The sequence below is a fragment of the Canis lupus genome, chromosome 15, assembly GCF_003254725.2.
Source record: "Canis lupus dingo isolate Sandy chromosome 15, ASM325472v2, whole genome shotgun sequence".
NCBI classification, from domain to species: domain Eukaryota; kingdom Metazoa; phylum Chordata; class Mammalia; order Carnivora; family Canidae; genus Canis; species Canis lupus.
Genome location: NC_064257.1, coordinates 45088242 through 45108558, shown reverse-complemented (window position 1 = coordinate 45108558; position 20317 = coordinate 45088242). Strand labels below are relative to the sequence as shown.

Below are 20317 nucleotides of genomic sequence, written 5' to 3'. Positions count from 1 at the left end.
CCTAATCACATCATTGGGTGAAGTAAATCAAAACAAGGCAGGTACTCTCACTGTAAGAGGAGTCAAGGGATATTTGATATACACAACTTCAGATGTCCCAAGTGTCAACTGCTAAATGTTTGGAAAGTAATTTGACCACATATACTAAGAATTGTAAATTCATGACTCCTCTCCATGCTAAGAAAATAATCCAGACTGAGAGGTCACATGTATGAAGAAGTGTACTGTAACATCCTTTACATACCAAATATTACAATCAGTCTTCTATGTGCCCAATAAAAGGAAAACAAGCAGGTAAATTATAACTTCACAATACAGCATTATGTTGCCATAATAAAGGATACTGCCTGCTGCCTAGAGCCTGTCTGCTACAAGAATTCTTAACTCAGTGAAAAAAGCAAAATAAAAATCTATATATACAATTCTTGAAAAATAAGTAGATAGAAAAGATAGAAGAAGAAACAAACTCCAAAATGTTAATAATCTTTGGGTAGTGAGGGAATGAGTTGTCTTTTATACTTCATATATCTTGTTATATTTTAAGTGTTCCATTGTTACCATATTGCCTATTACAAACATAATTTTAATGATGAAAAATTGTTAACATCAAGATCTAATAAATGATTTAAACATAAGATAGGTATTCTTTGAACTTCTCATCTTCCCAATTTTATAAAATATTTCTCAACATCAGTTATTTATTTCAAAATATTATGGCATACTCTATAGATCCAATGCCCTTTACCTACTTCAGGTAAGTGAAAAAATTGAAAAGGAACATACAGAATGAGGTATAAGCTAGTCAATCATAAGATAGAGGAAGATTTGCTTCCCTAACCCTCTAAAATCTATTCCAGTCAGAGACAAAACATCATTACACAGCATGCAGAGCAAGTCAGCTATTTAAGGATGAATTTAAATTGTGTAGAATGAAATGGAAGCAACTCTTTCTACGATTAAAGCAAGATCCAGCAGCTGTCTCCCCAACCCTACCCCATAGCTCAAACCTTCCTATCCATTGGCCCTGGGCCATGTATACCGACTTCACCTACCCTACTCCTAATCCACACATATCCCTCTTCTTGCCCAACCTCAACATAACCTATTCCCACTGTGATTCACATCACTTAAGTTTCTACTCAGGAGGATGAGGAACGTCATTAGGAACTCTCTCCTAGTGAAGAGGTGAATAGGGTGAGACAGAGCACCAGGGAAACGACAGCTTCAGAGACAGAGGCACAGCTGCCCCATCCTAGTTACACTGAAAGACAGTAAGCTAGTTCCTTGCCATGGATTCTCAGAGTTCAGCCTCATAGCAAAATGAAAGACTGCTTCGAAACTAAGTCTGGGGACGCCTGGGTGGCTCAGCAGTTGAGCATCTGCCTTTGGCTCAAGGTGTGACTCCAGGGTTCTGGGATCGAGTCCCACATGGGGCTGCTTGGAGCCTGCTTCTCCTTCTGCCTATGTCTCTGCCTCTCTCTCTCTTTCTCCCTGTGTGTCTCTCATGAATAAATAAATAAAATCTTTAAGGAAAAAAAAAAGAAAATAAGTCTAATGGAGGTGCAAATATAGTAAGTAGCTAATATTTGTAATAAGTTATTTACTTTTATGTTACCCTTATGTCTTACAAAGTCATCATCTGGTGAAAAGGCACATAATGTATGTTCCTTCTACCTAAAATCTAGCACCAGTTATACTGTTCGCTTGCTCTGTGACCTCAGATAAGTCACTTTGTCTATTTGTCCCTATAATATGGCAAATTTAGACTAAATGTTCCTCAAACTTATTTTGGCTGTAACATTTTAGTATTCTATGGAAGTCTTTGTTACAAAGCCTTAGCTACTATACTTCAAAACATAGGGCAAAATAAATCCAAGATCTTTTGTTATTGCTTACTAACTCTCCCCCGGGTCCTTCTCACAGGATGAATTTAAAACTCTTTCTTTTACCAATGTGCTTATTACACATACTGAGCCTTTAAGCTCAACTATAAAATCAAAATGCTAGTGTTAAAAAAAAATCACTCATTTAACATTTTGACTGAACATTTTTAGCTATTAAAATTTGGCTCTATGATAAAAATGTAAATAACCACTGTCATGTAAAATAAGTTTTATGCAAAAATCTATGCTAAGGAAAAAAGAAGGAGTTTTTGGGAGATTGAATAAGAGGAACAGAATGTATAAGGAGGGACACTAGAGACAGAAGACCTGAAGGAAGGAGAGAAGGAAGCCGTTTACCTTTAGATAATGTGGGAACAGGCATTTAAGTCCAAATTACTAGAGCTCAGTTTAAACTCTATCATTTGTATTTGCAAAATTACACCTGGTAAATCACCTTTTGTCATGTTTATATCGTAAGTAATGTTCTACTAAATCCCTCATACAATAAATGAAGACCGGATTCTCTTTAGTTACACACACTTGTGCTTCTCAGCTCTGTCCTAGGACTCCCAGCAGAAGTCCCAAGCAGCTGCCTTAGCCATCAACCGTGGCCTCCACTCTTCCACCTTGGTCACCTGCACCATTGGTGGGTCTGCATTTATCAAAGGGTCTGGGACTCAAAGGACCAGTTCTGCTCTGTAGCTCCCACTTGATTCTGTGCTGGGCGATGGGTCACTTCCTGCCTGTCCTACAGTGGATAACAGTTTGCTTTCACACGACATTAACCAGCTTTAGAGTGTTCTCTCTCAGGATTTCTTCTTATGTGCTAACAATAAACATTCACATCATTAAAAATTTAGAAGTTGACTTCAGAGACAGTGGCCACAAATTGTATGATGATGCAAAACTGTGATCCATCAGAATTAGGAGACTTAAAAGGTTTAGAATGGGCCCAGACTAAGGACCTCCTCCACGGGAAATGGTCCACAGGTATAAGTAAATTAAATGTGTCCAGTTGAATCTAGATGTATAGGTGGAGTGTGTTCAAACGTCTTATTACTTTCATAACACAGATGCCTCCCACCCTGAGAAGGGTGGCAGCACTGGCTGGGGTAGAACTCCCAGGTCCTTGAGGTGCCCCACGTCTCTCCATCTCCATGAAAATTCTTGCCAATTCCTGGGTCTGCTGAGGAGCTCTAAAGCCTTGCTATCCCACTGCATTCTCATACTAAAAGCTTAGTAAACTGTTTTATTGCCTACATCAATATGTGGCTTAGTTTGGGTGCTTGAGGTGTAACTACAGATTGGAGTCTCTACACATCCCTACAACAGGAAAGGGTAAGTTAATTAAAAGCTTAACTAATTCTCCTTACCTGATTTCCACACTGCCTTTTCTTGTGGCCTGGCTCCTAGCCAAGTCCTGCGAGGCAACAGACAGCCGAAGCCAGCTGGGAAATGTGGGGCCGGGATTATTATACAGTGGCCAGATTATTATATATTAAAAGCAAATAAGACTTTCAAATAGATAGCTGAGGCTTACTGGCATGCTATCATTCCCTTAGCTTTATTGCCACTATGAGCTTCTCACCTAGCAAAATGATCACTGTTCACATCCACAATCATTAAAGCATGGGGTGGCTGTTTCCCTCCCAAATATGACATTTTCCCAAAGTATTAAACTGACACATTTTGCAAATAATAAAAGTAAAACATCCTTGAAGCATTAGTACAGAAAATACAATCCTCTGGTTCCACAAAAAGGGCATAAGAGAAATTTTGCCCAGTTTGCAACCTGCTAATTTTTCAAAAATGTGTTGATTCTAAAAATAAAAGCATAACATCCTTGTAAAATAAGGAGAGGAAAAATTTTCCTCTTCTAGTTCTGATATTTCTGCTTTCTGGAAACCAAAAGAGTATCTATTCTCAATAAATGATAATGGATAGAGCACTGTTTTCATTGAGCTAAGAAATGTTTACAGTAAACATGCATAAACTTACAATTCTCAAACACATCAAAAAGTATGTTGACTGAAATGCAAACATGAGGAGTTCAGTAACAAAACGGAATCCTTCCTTGAACCTCCACTACAGTTATCTCATTTCGCCACTTGATTTTAACAAATAATCGTAGTTTTACATAAGCCAAAAAAGGCTGCAAAGAAAAGAAATTATTCATTCTACCTGTGTCAATTCAGGGCCTGCGTTGCATGGGGAAAGAAGGAGTGGTTGAAATATAAGTTGTCCTTCTCTGATTGACTCATTTCACTCAGCATAATACCCTCCAGTGAAGTGAGTCAATCGGAGAAGGACAAACATTATATGTTCTCATTCATTTGGGGAATATAAATAATAGTGAAAGGGAATAGAAGGGAAGGGAGAAGAAATGGGTAGGAAATATCAGAAAGGGAGACAGAACATAAAGACTCCTAACTCTGGGAAACGAACTAGGGGTGGTGGAAGGGGAGGAGGGCGGGGGATGGGGGTGAATGGGTGACAGGTACTGAGGGGGGCACTTGATGGGATGAGCACTGGGTGTTATTCTATATGTTGGCAAATTGAACACCAATAAAAAATAAATTTATTATCAAAAAAATAAAATAAAATAAAATCCTTTAAAAAAAAAAAAAGAAATATAAGTTGTCGCTCCAACTTCTCTACCACCATAGCCCTGGGTTCTTAACTCTCCATTCTAGCTCTCAGAAGTTACTCATTATGTTCTTCAGGGGCCTTTCTCCCCCAAAGTCTGTCAGTTTTTCAAGGGTAAATCAGGTCTTTACTTCTCAGTATCTTTCAAAATACCTGAAACTCAATAAAAGTTTATTAAACTAATGATTTAAGTATTCAATTTACAAATTATTAATATAGTAATTCCTTGACTCTTGGTGTAAAAGAAAAAAAAGAAAGCATCATATCACGGGGAAAACAAGGTCTCAGATCTCATTCAAATCATGAATACAGCAGCAGAGTTCCCTAATACTGTAGTTACCTCCAGAATACACCTTAGCCTCAGATTCCTATATAAAGCCCAAAAAGTATAAAGGAAACTAGAGAAAAAATTCATTTTGTTCATTTCAGTTCTATGATTGTATCATATTTTGAACACCCTTCATTTTCTACATGCTGAACCCCAGCCTCCCCAGAACATCAAAAACTGGTATCTTGGGGCTCCTGGGTGGCTCAGTGGTTGAGCGTCTGCCTTTGGCTCAAGTCATGATCCTGGAATCCCAGGATTGAGTCCTGTATCAGGCTCCCCACAGGGAGCCTACTTCTCCCTCTGCCTGTGTCTCTGCCTCTCTCTGGGTGTCTCTCATGAATAAATAAATAAAATCTTTAAAAAAAAATTTTGGTTTCTCGTTCCCAGGTGATTGAGCACCCAGATCCTACATATCCAGCTTGTTTCTGATACCTGGTTCTACTAGAAGCCTGTGTGCCTACCTAACCAGTTCTATTTGGCTGCTCTTTAAATCTAAGCTTATAAGACTGTAGCCACTTCTTACACCTTAGTGTGGGCCCCCGGAGCTGAAACAGTATCTATTTCACATTTCATAGACATACTACCAACACTCAGGATAGAAGAGAATGTGAATTATTATATCTTCAATTTCCTCAAGAAACATAAGATAAGCTTGTATATAAAATATGACTAAAAAAAGAACATGTAATTAATTTAAAAACCTGATAATTTAAACTAGAAATGACATTCTCAGCACATCAAGTTATCTCTTTCTAGTCTTTTCAGGATTATCCTTGACACATACATGGGCATCTACAAATAATCTATACATTGATATAATTCTCTGATATGATAAAGGTTTTTATTTTCTGAATTTCATAGATAAAGTAATTGAGAAAAACAAGATTATTTTCCTAAGTTAAAAAAAAAAAAAAAAAAAAACAGAAAATTAACTTCAACATACACACACCAAACCCTTTTATTGCCATGGATCTTACTTACCTCTTTCCAAAATGGATTTAAAGTTACACACCAAAAAAGGAAAGAAAGAGAACTAGTATTTTTTGCACCTAAAATGTGCTAAACACTGTACTGGCAACTCAGATAATAATTAAAACCATGAGGAAAGTAGTATCGATCTCATTTTACAGATGAGAATAGTAAGACACAGTGAGGTTACTTTCCTAAGATCACATAGCTAAAAAATATTACAATGTAAATTTTTTTAGAATTTCCACCCAGATTGGGACACCAAGGTAACTCTGGTTGAGCATCTGCCTTTGGCTCAGGTCATGATCCAGGAGTCCTGTGATAGAATCCCACATGAGGCTCCCCACAGGGAGCCTGCTTCTCCCTCTGCCTGTGTCTCTGCCTCTCTCTTTGTGACTCTCATGAATAAATAAATAAAATCTTTAAAAAAAAAAGAATTTCCACCCAGATCAAAGCCAATGTATGCCATTTTTTCTATGTATGCTGACATAGGTATAATAAAGCCAGAAAGCACATAATCAAATAAATAACAACAAAACACAAGTCATTAACACCTAGAGAACAAGATAAATATTCTATATATAGAAAAAAATCAATTGTATTTTTAAAGATTTTTTTCTTTAGTTTTTACTTAAATTATAGTTAACATACAGTGTAATAATAGTTTCAGGTGTACAGTATAGTGATTCCACACTTCTAAATAGCATCTGGTGCTAATCACCACAAGTGCCCTCCTTAACCCCCATCACCTATTTAACCTATCCTCCCCACCCACCTCCCCTCTTTGGTAAGCATCAGTGTGTTCTCTGTAGTTAAGAGTCTGTTTCTTGGCTTGCTATTCTTTTTTTTTTTTTTCCTGGTGATCATTTGTTCTGTTTCTTCAATTCCACACATGAGTGAAATCCTAGTGTGTTTTAACCCAAGTCTTAAACCTGCACCAACAGCCAGGGCAAAGAGGGAAATCACAAGGGTAGAGTTCTCATTTATCTAATAAAAAGAAGACTACTGGTTTATGAAAAGGAGAAATACCTTACAAATTCTAAGAGAGGTTTCTTATGTAGATCACAAACTGAACCTTCCCAACAGAATCCATTTTCTCCATATCAGTTATTCAGAGATGGCAGAGATGTCATTCGCATAGCTGTTTCTTACATGAACCCAAGTCTATAGCCAGGTAAAAGCAATCCAAAATAGTGTGCTGCTAACATAATTAGGAAAAAAATAATGATGGGCACCTGGGTGGCTCAGTCTGTTAAGTGTCTGCCTTCAGCTCAGGTCATGAACTCGGGGTCGGGCTCCCCGCTCAGCAGGGAAACTGCTTCTCCCTCTCTCTCTGTCCCTCCTCTGCCCCCACACATTCTCTCTCTCTCTCTCTCAATAAATGGATAAATCTTAAAAAAAAAAAAAAGAGAGAGACACCACCATGCAAAAGTTTATCTTCTTTAAATCATCAGATCATACTCTTCCCTTCTCATCTCCTGTTCATTAGCAAAATGTCTTTCTGATAGCAAGGAAGGGCCTGCTGCCTCTGCCAGAACTGCTGGTCATTCTTTAAGTCATTTAGCCAGTCAGTCAATCAATCATCAACAAACATTAAGAGTCCACCATGTGCCAAATACTGTGCTATGTACACGTAAGATCAACAGATGAGGCTCACTTCAATGAAGCTCACACTCTAGTGGAGGACACAAATCACCTTGTCACAAATATTTATATTCAAACTCCAATAAGTGCTAGGAAGGCACTACATAGTGCTCTGGGAACCAGTAATAGGGGGACACCACCGGGACTGGAGTAGAGGCCAGGAACAGGTTAAGAAATGGATCCCTTAAATTACTCTAAAAGAAAAAAAAAATTACTCTAAAAGAAACAATTCCTAGAGAGTTTTCCCTTAAGTCAAGCATCTTGTTGTTTAAATAAACTTCTTGTTTGAAAGAAGAAAGAAAGAAAGAAAGAAAGAAAGAAAGAAAGAAAGAAAGAAAGAAAGAAAGAAGAAAGCAAGCAAGCATTCCTGAAAAGGTGGCATGTGAGCTAATATCTGGCTTGCTTTTGCTAGGCACATAATCAGCCATCGATTGGGTTTCATGTGTTCAGCACCACATTAGAAATCATGAAGTATACAAAAAAAGCCTAACATATATGTCTTTGAAAAAGTTTAAAATCAATTAGGCAGAAAAGAATGTGCACATGAGAAATTAATGATACCAAAAAGTATTAGAGAAGCATCAAGTAAACAGCACAAATAAATGACAACGAGAAAAAGAACTCTAAATCGCTAAGGACTGGTCTAACCAGGTAAGATAGGAGGACACAGTGTAGGCCCTACAACAGTGGTTTTCAAATGTTTTAGATAAAACACACCATAAGAAATACATTGGTCCAATACCATAGTCCAATATAAGCATACAGACATAAATAAAAACTAAAACGAAAGTGTCATGAAACAAAACTTGCTCGCACAATATGTGATCTGTTTCTATTGTTTTTCAATCTTTAAAATTTTTTTTTTATGCTAGTCACAACCCACTAAATTGAGTTCATTACCCACTAAGGAGTTACAAGCTAACATTTGAAATTTCAAGCTAACATTCTGAAATTTCAGAAGACAGTTCTGCACACAGTAAAGGTCCTTCACACAGATAAAAGGAAACCAAGAAGTGATTCTCATCCCTTACATTAGTGGCCCAAGCTGACATGACCTCTAATTCCTTCCCAGCACTCCTCCTGCTTCTATGTGATTTCCAGTCACATAGCTACCTTAGCAATGAGGAATCCATGTCCAGCAGGTGGCTATAGCACATATTTACAATTACAATATAACCTTTGCTGAGGCATTATCCTCACCACTCTCCTTTACCACCACTGGCTGCACCAGCCTGACTCTTAGTCCACATGTAAGGCTTTCCTCACATGAGTAAGTGAAGACTGCTATCAGAAATACTACTAGATCAAAATTCTAGGGCAGACTCACATTTTAAGTCCTGAGGCTAAACAGAGGGAATTTATCCATTAACCCAGTATGTTTCTTCAGAGGCAGTAGTTTTAGGCCCAATTTGGTTTACCAAGATTGGTCTTTTTATAACTGATCAGACCTCCAGTTACTAGAGATTGAAACATACATATCATCCAGAGGAACCTGCCAATTTTCCACGAATTCTATGGTGACCCCTCATCAATACCCACCAATGCTGGTAAAAATTTCATCTAGGAAAGACATCTCATTCTTTAGCCAGGCCTACCTGAAACACTTAACTTTTATTAAGTATAGACTTAACAAAAGCCTCAAAAAAATCTGACCTATAGGTCTGACCTAAGAGCCTAAGAGGAATAGTGCTCATCATCACCAGCTTTATAAATGCCCCACGGTCATTCCCTCATGTTTTTTTTTTTTTTTAAGGATGTGATAGTTGTTTAAAAATAAAATGTTAACTTAAACCAAAATAATAATTGAAAATTAAAACCATCTTCAATAAATGTGTTGGGAAAACTGGGCAGCCACATGCAGAAGATTAAACTGGACCATCCTTTTACACCATAAACAAAGATAAACTTAAAATGGATGAAAGATCTAAATGTGAGACAGGAATTCATCAAAATCCTAGAGGAGAACACAAGCAGCAACCTTTTTGACCTCGGCCACAGCAACTTCTTGTAAGACAAGTCTATAAAGGCAAGGGAAATAAAAGCAATAATAAACTATTGGGACTTCATCAGATAAAAAGCTTCAGCACAGCAAATGAAACAGTCAACAAAACTAAAAAGCAACCTACAGAATGGGAGAAAATATTTGCAAATAACATATCAGATAAAGGGCTAGTATCCAAGATCTATAAAGAACTCAACACCCAAAAACCAAACAATCCTGTCAAGAAATGGGCAGAATGTATGAACAGACATTTCTCCAAAGAAGATCTACACATGGCCAACATGCACATGAGAAAATGCTCCGCATCACTTGCCATCAGGGAAATACAAATCAAAACCACAATGAGATACCACCTCACACCAGTGAGAATGGGGAAAATTAACAAGGCAGGAAACCACAAATGTTGGAGAGGATGTGGAGAAAGGGGAACCCTCTTGCACTGCTGGTGGGAATGTGAACTGGTGCAGCCACTCTGGAAAACTGTGTGGAGGTTCCTCAAAGAGTTAAAAATAGATCTGCGCTGACCCAGCAATTGCACTGCTGGGGGGATTTATCCCAAAGATACTGATGTAGTGAAACACTGGGACACCTGCGCCCCAATGTTTACAGCAGCAATGTCCACAATAGCCAAACTGGAAGGAGTTGAGATGTCCTTCAACAGATGAAGGGATAAAGTAGATGTGGTCTATGTATACAATGGAATATTACTCAGCCCTTAGAAAGGACAAATACCCACCATTTACATTGATGTGGATGGAACTGGGGGGTATTATGCTGAGTGAAATAAGTCAACCAAAGAAAGACAATTATCATATGATTTCACTCATATGTGGAATATAAGAAATAGTAGAAGGGACCATACGAGAAAGGGGGAAACTGAGTGGGGAAATATTAGAGAGGAACACAAACCCTGAAAGATTCCTAACTCTAGGAAATAAACAAAAGAGTTGCAGAAGGGGAAGTGAATGGGGGGGGGCGGGGGGAGGCGGGGCCGGGGGCAGAGAAGATAGGCATGTGATGTGATGAGCACTAGGTGTTATACTATGTGTTGGCAAATTGAATTCAAACACATTTTTTTAAAAAAATTAAAACCAAAATTAATAAATATGTATTTCCCATTTTACCCCATTGGTTTACAAGCCTCTTTTAAAAATCTGAAAGAATGGTTCTCTTCCTCCACTGGTGGGCATTAACGGATGTTAATAATCCAGGAAGTACTAGAGGAATTCTTCGTCTGACATACCCATCCCCCGTGTTTCACAAGCACCTGCCAGAAGTATCCCGGTACCAGCTCACCTGCCCCAGTACCAACATTACTGGAGAGATTAGAGTTGTCTCCTATCCTAATCTGGCTCACTCTGGGGTTTTTCATTTGTTTGATGCACGTGTGTTGTAATCTGAAGAGTACTGATGCCGAAAAGAAGGCATTCGGTCCTCTAAAGCTGACATAGACTTCTGTGCATCCATTCCGTTAGGCAGCAGCGGTGCTAGAACTGTTGGCCTTGTCCCTGAAAGGAACCCTCACCCCTGGACAGGCTCCAGTTTTAGGGCTGTGGCTCCTACAAGCAGGAGTACGAGGTGCTCTCTGGCAACCAGATCATGAGACTTGTCTGTGGGGTTTTCATCACTAAAGGGCCTGTTAAGAGATTTGATTCAGGCCTGATTCTTCTTTCTCTAACGTCAAAGACAGTGATTAAGAGCCTTTACCCTTTTAAAGTTCCGTAGGACGAAGTGACAGCGGCCGCTCAGTCTCCGAGCTGTGCGGAGGGGGGCGAGGCGCGTCGGGGCGTCGGGGCGTCGGGCCTGGGAAGGGGCTTCGCCGAGAGCCGCCTCGCTGGGCTCCGACGGGCGCCCGAGTCCGGGCTGCGGGGCCGCGCGGCGGCGAAGGCTCCTCCGCGCCCCTCCGCGCCCCTCCGGGCCCCTCCGCCCCCCTCCGCGCCCCTCCGCGCCCCTCCGCCCCCCACCGCGCCCCTCCGCGCCCCTCCGCGCCCCTCCGCGCCCCTCCGCGCCCCTCCGCCCCGGGGCCCCAAGGCCGCGCAGCTGCTGCGAGGACGGGCCGTGGCGTGGCTGCTGCCGTGGCCGGGGCGCGGGCGGGGCGCTGCGGGGCCCGGGGCGGGGCGGGGTGCAGGGGGGAGGCCCTGGCGCGCCCCTGGCGGCCGGTCAGCGGTGGGGCCTGGAGCTGTCCAGGCCCGGGCCCCCCGCGCGGCGTGCGAGGACCCAGCCACGGCGTCCGGTCGGCCACGGCGGCCGTGGGGGGCGGGGAGGGGCCGCCCGAGGCCGCGGGGGGGGGGGGGCGGGGGGAGGGGAGAGGCCGGGGGTGGGGGGGCGCCCGAGGCCGCGGGGGGGGTGGGGTGGGGGCCGTGTCATTTCCACCAACTGGGCTCTTTCCTGACCCAGCCGCTCATCTGTCACCGCTGTCTCATTCCTGTTATTTACATCTGTCTTTAGCATTCTAATTACTCGCTTTATTACTTTAGCCTGGAGGAATCCTGTAAAAAACAACGGAGATGAGGATCCTACCACACAATAAAACTGCCCAAAATCCCCACTGCACATTATACAGAGCACTTGAGAATATTTGTGCTGTTATATGACCTCAATATGTCCTTAGATTGATCTTATTATATCTTTCTTTCTCCCTTCTCTTTCTCCATGTGTGAGTAATAAACTCTTTCAAGGTGTGGACGGCAAGAATAAGCTGTTCAACAAATGATGAAAATGAGATTATTCTCTAAGAGGGAGATAAAGGGGAGAGAAGGGTTTAAAGAAGACATGGAGGTATTTGGACCAACCCCACCCCCATCCAGTTCCTAAACTCCTGGTTTTATTTTTACTCCATCTGAAAAAAAAAGTAGAGCCATCTCCACACAAGCTTCTAAGGCTGAAAGAATCTTGGAAATTTAAAGGAGAGAATAAAATGCCTAATGTCTTTCATTATCTTACATTAATCTCTGAGTCCCCAGAAGGCCTCAGGAGGGGAAGTGAATTTAGAGTAGAGATAGAAGTGGGGTCCAAAAATCACGATGGTTTGAATGTTTTTCTTTTAATATAAGATTTAATAGAGGGGAAGGAAGGTGTACAAAATCTTACTAAACTCCTGATAGCAGGATTCACAGATCCACTCAGGACTTGAATCAAAGGAAAGCTGATACAACCTACCAGAAAATCCAGGACAAAATGCAGCTTTCTAAACTGTTATTTATTCCTGCTAGTGAAATTATTGTTGCACTCAGTTGCAATTTTCTGGCTGTGCTAATGGTTTTCTTTATTGTGTTACACTAACATAATCTCCTCCAGAAAGAAAATGACAAAATATATGGATTTTTAGATAAATAACTGAGGTAATTTATTGGCCTTTATGCTCTTCTGATGGGGTGGTTGATAGATAATGTAATAATATGTACATAATTAAGCGGGTTTACTGTACCTCAGTCAAAATAGGTTCAAGGGCAGTATCTCTGTCTTTCAGCCTATGGTTTTCTCAATGGATATTTACTTCCTCCACTCTGTGGAATAAAGGGAAGGCCCCAGGAAGTAAATGAGTAGCACTAAATATGAGATGGGGGTATGAGGAAAGTAAAAGAAAACTGGCCAATTCTCTCATCAAGGACCTTACATCAGGGCCTATTTTTCTATGCTCCCCGCTCCCTCTCATAAGGTTCAGGGAGCCACAGTGAATTTGAATTGATGAGGAAAAAAAAAGAAAACACAGAAGACAAACATAGGCCTTCCCAAAGAAATGGATGACTTATGCCCAGGTCAGGGAGTGGGCCTTCAAAAACACCTCTTTGGGTCCAAGAGACCTGCTGTCAGAGAACCATGAAGGCTTCTGGGAAATCCTTCATAGTGAACTTGGTCACCAAATGGCCCCTTGCCCTGGCTTCTGGAGGTTGCCCATTCGAGGCATGGTGTAGTTGCTCTTCCAAACTCATCTAAATTACATCAATAACAGAGCGCACTCTTTAATGAGCTCTCAACTTTAAAGACTTGAAGGATATTAACAAGCCGCTTGACAAATGGTGCTTAGAAGCACATTAAAGATGCTGCTAATGGAGCGCATAATGACGGCTAATTTTCGATCAGATATAAATTAGAGCCCCAACAGTTATTTGCCTTAAGGACTTTATGTAAATGATTCTGTTCTGTATAAACTGAAAAGCGAAGAGAGCCTTGCCATTTTGGCAATCCTTGTGGATATGATTAATAGTTCTGCAACAGAACTGGGCAGAGACAACTGATGGCATTTCCATCTAAAAGTCAGTGTGTTTAGGTAGTAAATATGATATCTTCTAGAGTCCTGTGTGCTTCTTCAACCAAGAGAGTAAAAATGTCCTTGGCATCTCCTTTGCATGGTTAAAGAGGTCCACAAAAGAGAATCTAGACTCAACTCCCTTGGACCTGTACCTCACACCCACCAAGACACCCAGAATAGACACAGGTCTTTCCTTCAGTAAGATTCAGGGCTGCATTATATGCTCCCAAACCACATACCCCCATAGTACCTGCAACGACACAGACAACTTTCCTGGGAATCTAGGCTCTACTGATCACAGTTTTAGAAACCTCTTACTGTGAAATCATATGACATCTCATTTCTAGCTTTGCACACAGTTCAGGTTCTACAAGAAAGTGCTGGGAAGTGGGGAGGGAATGGGAAAAGGAAAGTGAGGAAGAGGAGGGGACAGAGAAAGATGATGGTTGGTAGGTAGGGGTGTGGTGGGAAGAAAAAGTGAAAAAGAATTCAAGAACAGAAGCAGTTCTGAGAGGTTAGTTTGGAGGAACTCTAATACCTACTCAATTTAAAGTGGAGGAGATATTTGTGGCTCTGCTTTTTTTTTTTTTTTTCCCTTCCCTCCTGTGCTTCCCACATTATAAGTGTTAAGTAAGTGAAAGGGTTTGGGGATTGATTCTTAAAATTGATTTCCATATGACCTGTTCCTGCCCTGACAATTAAATGGGAAGGCTGGAAGAAGAGTTACTCTAAAATGGTGTTACCTGTGTCCACTTTCTGCTTTATCACGTCTACTAGGCATCAGTTGGGGCAAATGCCCTCTGTAACTCTGGGGTTGCTTAGAGCTGCTTCCAGCTGCAGTTTCAGGGAGAGCATCCTTTCCTAAACAAGTGGAAAGAATTTGTTTAAGAGTGAGTTTGCAAACCTGAAAAACAGACAACTCTAGCTTGTCAATGGCTTATTATAAAATACAAATAAAAACTCTGTCTTTCTGCTGCAGGAAAAGCAAGCATTGCTGCATCTCAGGACAGTTTTCTCTGCCTTACACATGCAAGATAAATACGGATTTGGGGGGTCATTTTTATAAGCTACTCATGAGCTGTGTTAGAGTTCATATAGAAATCCTGCCTCGATAAGAGAGCTGTTTCTACTAGTGACAGTAGCTTCTAAGATTTCTTCATCTAAGCCATTTGAAAGATGAGAGTAATGAGAAGAGGGCAAGGGGAGGGGAAAAATGGAAGGGTGAGGGATTGAGCATTAAAGAGATTTCTCCTTGACTGATTAAATCATTTTATCTGGGAGTAACTGATACCTAATGGCCAGGAGTTAAATGGTGGAGAGTAGGGATGCTTCTTACCATCATTACTGAGTTATGAAGTAGTTTTAAATTGGGGTTCGATAAATACGATTATTCCCATCTTCCATTAATTCTATCTACTCCTCCCTCCAACCCTCTTCCCCAATCACACATACTTCTGCTGCTAAAGGGACATTCAGGAAACATCTAGACATTTCTTCTACCCACTAGTGTAGGATTCTGAAGTAATGGGAGTAAGTGGAAAGAGCAGCCTCACCTCTCGTTTTGTCTGACAGCAAGATCCCGCTCCTCCCTGTTTTCCAACAGCTGGTTTATGCTCCGTGCTGATGCCAAAACCGGATGATAAAAACTCTACTTTTGAAAAAATAAAGCTTAGAGTTACGTAAATAACAAAATTAGTGACAAAAGCGAAGAATTCTGGTTTCACCCGGTTTTAGAAGGAATAGTAGCTGAGCTTTTCATTATGGGAAGCTGCGTTTGCCACATTTCAGCTCAGAGAGTGAGATTTGCTTATCCTTCCACTTTTTTCCTCCTGCCCAGAGTATATAGTTCGAGTCACCTTCAGGAAATTTTGTGAATTTATTTCTAGTGAACAAATGCATGTAACCAAGACTAATTACCAAGTATCTGGGTACTTGGGGTTCTCATGGATCTAATTAAGAATACTTGATGAAATGGGACTGGTTTGGTTCCCCCACGCTGTGCCCTTTCTATTTTATTACAGCTTTCCTTTCTCTTTTGTGTGTCTCCACTCTCTCCACTGGGGAGAGGGCAGATGTGGTCATTCTTTGCATTTCTCCCTCTCCCTGGGGAAAGGTAGAGATTACTCTCCTATTAACCACCAATCTCCCTTCACACCCCCTCTTTTTTCTTGTTCACCTCTCAAACTCTGAGTGAATCCCAGGGAAGAAAAAATAAGTCTTGCTGAAAAGGAAGGCAGCATGAAAGGGGGGAAAAAAATCAATGAAATGATTTAGGAAATAGAAGAATGGGCCCCTCTGACAATACTGTAATTAAAAGCTCTCAGGACTGCAAAGTGAAAAGTTGATGAAAGAAAGTGCAAGTTGCCAGCTGATTCTTACTTAACACATTTAGGACCGGTTCACGAAGTTAGAGACGTAACTTAAGGATCTGACCGCAATCGCCTTCCAAAACAACTTCTCTCTTGAAAGGAATCAGAACTCCTAGTTCAGCAGCCAGGGACTGGGTTCTCCTCCTCCACTCATCCTCCACCTCAATGACCAAAGACTCTGGAGAGGGAGGAGAAAGTGGTGGCTTTTTTTCTGGTCCCAGGCAAAGAAGTGGTCACTCCAGGTACCAAAAAGGAAAGTTAGCCAGATCTCACATTGTTAGTTAGAACCTCCAAGTTGGTACCAAAATGGGACTTCAAACCCTTCAAACCAGGGAGCCTGGTTGCCCTCTCTGGAAGCTACCACAAAGTTCAGGAGAGCCCAGGGCCTGAAGCACTAAATCCTGATTCCAAATGGAACACTCCATCTAATTCTGGCCCCTCGCACTCCTGGACCCAGCTGTAGGCAGGCCTTACCCCATGTCCTTCCTGGCAGTCACGGACTCTACCTTTGAAGCCAAAGGTGCTACAGCCAAAAAACACCAAGTCTGGGCTCTGTGTAAAGGCAGGACTGGCAGGAAGGACACCTGTGACAAACAGAAGGTCAAAGCCAGTTAGGTGCACTTAAAAAAAAACACGAAGGGAGGTGAGTCTCAAGCACCTTCCAGTCCAACCATTTGCTTGGGCTAGAATAAGAGGGAGAGATTTTGAGTGAGTTTGAAAAGTTTCCTCCAGGTGTGCTGGCACCCAGGGAACGGCCCTGTATGTACCCCCTGTGTCAGTTTATGAATATCCATCTATCTGTTAGTGTTACCTGGATGACAAGTTTCCAGAAAATGACAGAGTTGAAGTGGAGGATCTCTACCTCTCTTGGGGTCTATAGCTTTAGGCCAAGCCTGCGGAGGCTAGGATGTACTCTGGGCAGAGGTATGCACCCTGGCTTTGCTGCGCGACAGGGCCCTCTAGGCCTCAGAGGATCGGCTACACCAAAGAAGAGATACCTCACACCCACCTTCCCCACTTCCAGGTTAATGAATAGAAGTCCATGGATTTAAAACAAGGAAATTGAGAGACCAGGATTGGGGCAGGGGTGGCTATTCTGGGCAGAGCTCAGGGGAATTCCCCAGGAAAACTTCCACTTCTATATCTGGACCCTGGACCGCTGCTGTTGAATTTGGAGAATGAAGTGACCGCTTTTTCCAAAGAATTATCTCAAGCTTCCCACCATGTACACACTTCCATCACCTCACACACCAGGCCAATAATTCCCTAAACCAGACCTAGTCTGTCTCTGGAAATCAGGGAGCCTTCGCCACCATTTAACCAAATTGCACAGAGAATACAGACTGCCATTTAGCAAAAGCCTGGTGTCCCTTTGGGAAAGTAGGAGTATCTGGCTCTACATTTATTAACCATCTATCTTCCAGTGAGCTCACCAATTCAGAGTCCCCCAGGCCTTCTGAGAATAACAACACTGCCTGAGTCATTCACACAGAGGGTGTTGATTTAAGCCTTTCAATCACTCTCACGCCCATCAGTAACTTGTTTTTTGTTTCTGTTTTTTTTTTTTTAATCAAACCGCATTGATTTAACAGGATGACTCTGATGGCATCTTAGAATTCCAGAAGCCAGTTGGCTTCTTTCAAAAACATTTGATACAGACTTCTCATTTCCTTGTCGCCTCATACTATACAGGGAAACCCAGGAGCTACAAGAGAACCTCTCCACCCCATCAAAGAAAACAAAAACAAAACAAAAAACACTCACCAATATACGCAAATGAGACTTTGACTATGCTCCCAGGGTCCAGAAAATGGGGAGGTTAGGGGCCAGAGGAAGGAGGAAGTATTGTATCTATGAAAAATTATAACACACATTTGGGAACCCCGACCCGGACACTCTCCGGCTTCTGTTAGCTGGAGCAAAGTCGGGGAAGGGGGGAGGGCGCTCGCTTTCCGCCGAGTGACAGCTGGAGTGATGGCTGCAGACCCGGTGCGGAGGTGGGGCGGGCGAGGCTGGGGGGGCAGTAATTACCAGCCCGGCTCCCGCCTCCCGACTTGAGAGCGAACGCGTTCTCCTCGCGCGTCCAGCTGCGCGCCCGGCTTGCTGCTCCGCCTCGGGGCATCCAGAAGCCTGAGTAGGGGGTGGGGGAGTGCTAGAGGACTTCAAATCGAGGTTCCTAAAAGCCTTCTAAACTAGAATGTCCCTAAGGTCCCATCCTCACAGGTCTACCGAGTAAAGGCAGAGCGGTGACTGCTCGGCGCCCAGCACCCCCCAACCAGCCTGCCCGCTTTAGGACGCGGCCCAAAGTGAGGGTGGCAGCGGCGACGCAAAGGGGGGAGCAGGCCGGAAACGGTGGTCTCTGTGATCCGGCTGCCCAGGACCCCAACTCTCCCCGCGGGGCGAGGGGAAGGCTAGGCCAGGTCCCAGACTATGCCCGGCACCTCCCCGCCCGGTCCACAGAAGCGCAAATCCGAAGGTGCAGTAGCTCCTTTGGGCCCCAGAGCCCTGAAGTTAAGCGCACGCCGAGGCGTCGGCGCGGGGAAGGGCGGAGAGAAGCGTGGAAGAGTCGGGGCGAGGTTCTCCACCTCCTCCCGCCGCCTCCCTCCCGCAGGCTGGAAGCCTCACGTAGTCTGGGATTTTTTCAGAATAATTGATGGGTCCAGTTCTCCAGAGCTTTCCCGGTGAGAGCGCGGCGGACCGCGCTAGAATTTAAATAGACGTGATTAGTAAAATGCGAGGGGGCGAGGCGCCCGGGCCTCTTTCTCGCGGGTTCCCGGCTGCGCGCCTGGCAAGCAGCCTGCTCCCCGGGCTCTGGGGGCCACGCGGGGCCAGGGCCGGCGAGGCCGGCGCGGGGGGAGGCTCTGCCCCTCCCACCCCCACCCCCACCCCCACCCCCACTCCTACGGACTCTGGCCCTCACGCCCTCTCCACCAGCTTCTCACCGAGGTGCACCCGGATCTGGAGGAGGGAACTTGGGGCTGGCATGCAACCCAAGGCCCGCGACGTGCAAAGTGGTGCTAAGCCCCAGCCGTGGGTGCCAGGACCTTGACTCCTCCACAGCGCCAGCGCGGCCGGGCGCGCGCCAAGCCTTAGCCCTGAAAAGCCAGCAAAGCCTCTCGGTAATCGCTTTCCCCACACCCTGCTCCTCACACACACGGTTCTCTTTCTGTACCTCCGCCCTCACCAGTTGTTTTCTCTGCAGGTTGCGGAGCCTACGCAGCCAGGGCCTCGGAACTCAAAGCACCCTCCACTTACCCAAATCTCTAGGAAGGTCCCCTCGACAAAGAAGTGACCTACGCTGGGAAAAGCCTTCGCCTTCGCTGACTCTCATATCCCTATCTCATCGATTTGTTCCTGAAAAGGGGGCTGTGCATTCTTATAACATCTACAGCCAATTAATATTGCATTAACTCTATTTAAAAAAAAAAAAAAAAAAAAAGCACCAGAATACTGCACCCTATCAAAGCCATCTATTATTCACGGAAATGTAATTGGAGACCTAAGATATGTGTTACGGGCCAATGGAGGAAAACAGAATCGTGACAATATTTCAGAGAGGAAGGGGATCCGAGGGTATCTAATATTTAATTTCAAATCTGTGGTTTTCTAATTCGAGATTAAAAGCAGTCACGTCTTTGAAGCCAGACAGTTGGTATAAATGTACAGTTAAAATATTCTATTCCACGGTCCCTAGACAGAGCTCTCTGCTCGTCCCAGGCTTCATTAAATTTTTATTATCATCCCAGACTAGAGCAGGGAATGAGCGGAAAGACTGTCCATCTAATTGCAATTGATAAAAAAAAGCAGCTCTTTAGATTTCCCTCCTCATTTTAATATATTAACAGCAGTTTTCTTCGTATGTCCAGTCTTTCCCAACCCTGTGATACACACAATCACTTTATCACACAGATACATTTTCCACTTCCTACAGGCACCAGGCTTGGCTGTCTTCTCTGCCCTTTGAGAAGGCCTTGGGGGGTTGGTGGGAGTGGAGAGGGAGAGAGGGTAGTGGAGGCTGGCTTTGGAAAGTGATGCTATATGAAAAAGAAAAAAAAAGGTGACATCAGTTCTTGAAGCATCTGGCGGAAAGATCAACGAGAGACAACATTTGCACTAAGCTGGTTCTTCCTGTGGCAAGATGAAAGCATATTGTTACCCAAACAAAACAAACAGATTATTAGACTGGGCTGCACTTTTCGACAGCCTTTCCACTCTGTGGGATAA

The 20317-nt window shown here is 43.1% G+C and overlaps 1 pseudogene; it reads right to left on the bottom strand.

Annotated features, from left to right (window-relative positions):
- LOC112654497 (V-type proton ATPase subunit D-like) overlaps positions 1-19424 on the bottom strand; it is a 38316-nt pseudogene extending 18892 nt beyond the window's left edge.
- Between the last annotated feature and the right edge of the window lie 893 nt (positions 19425-20317).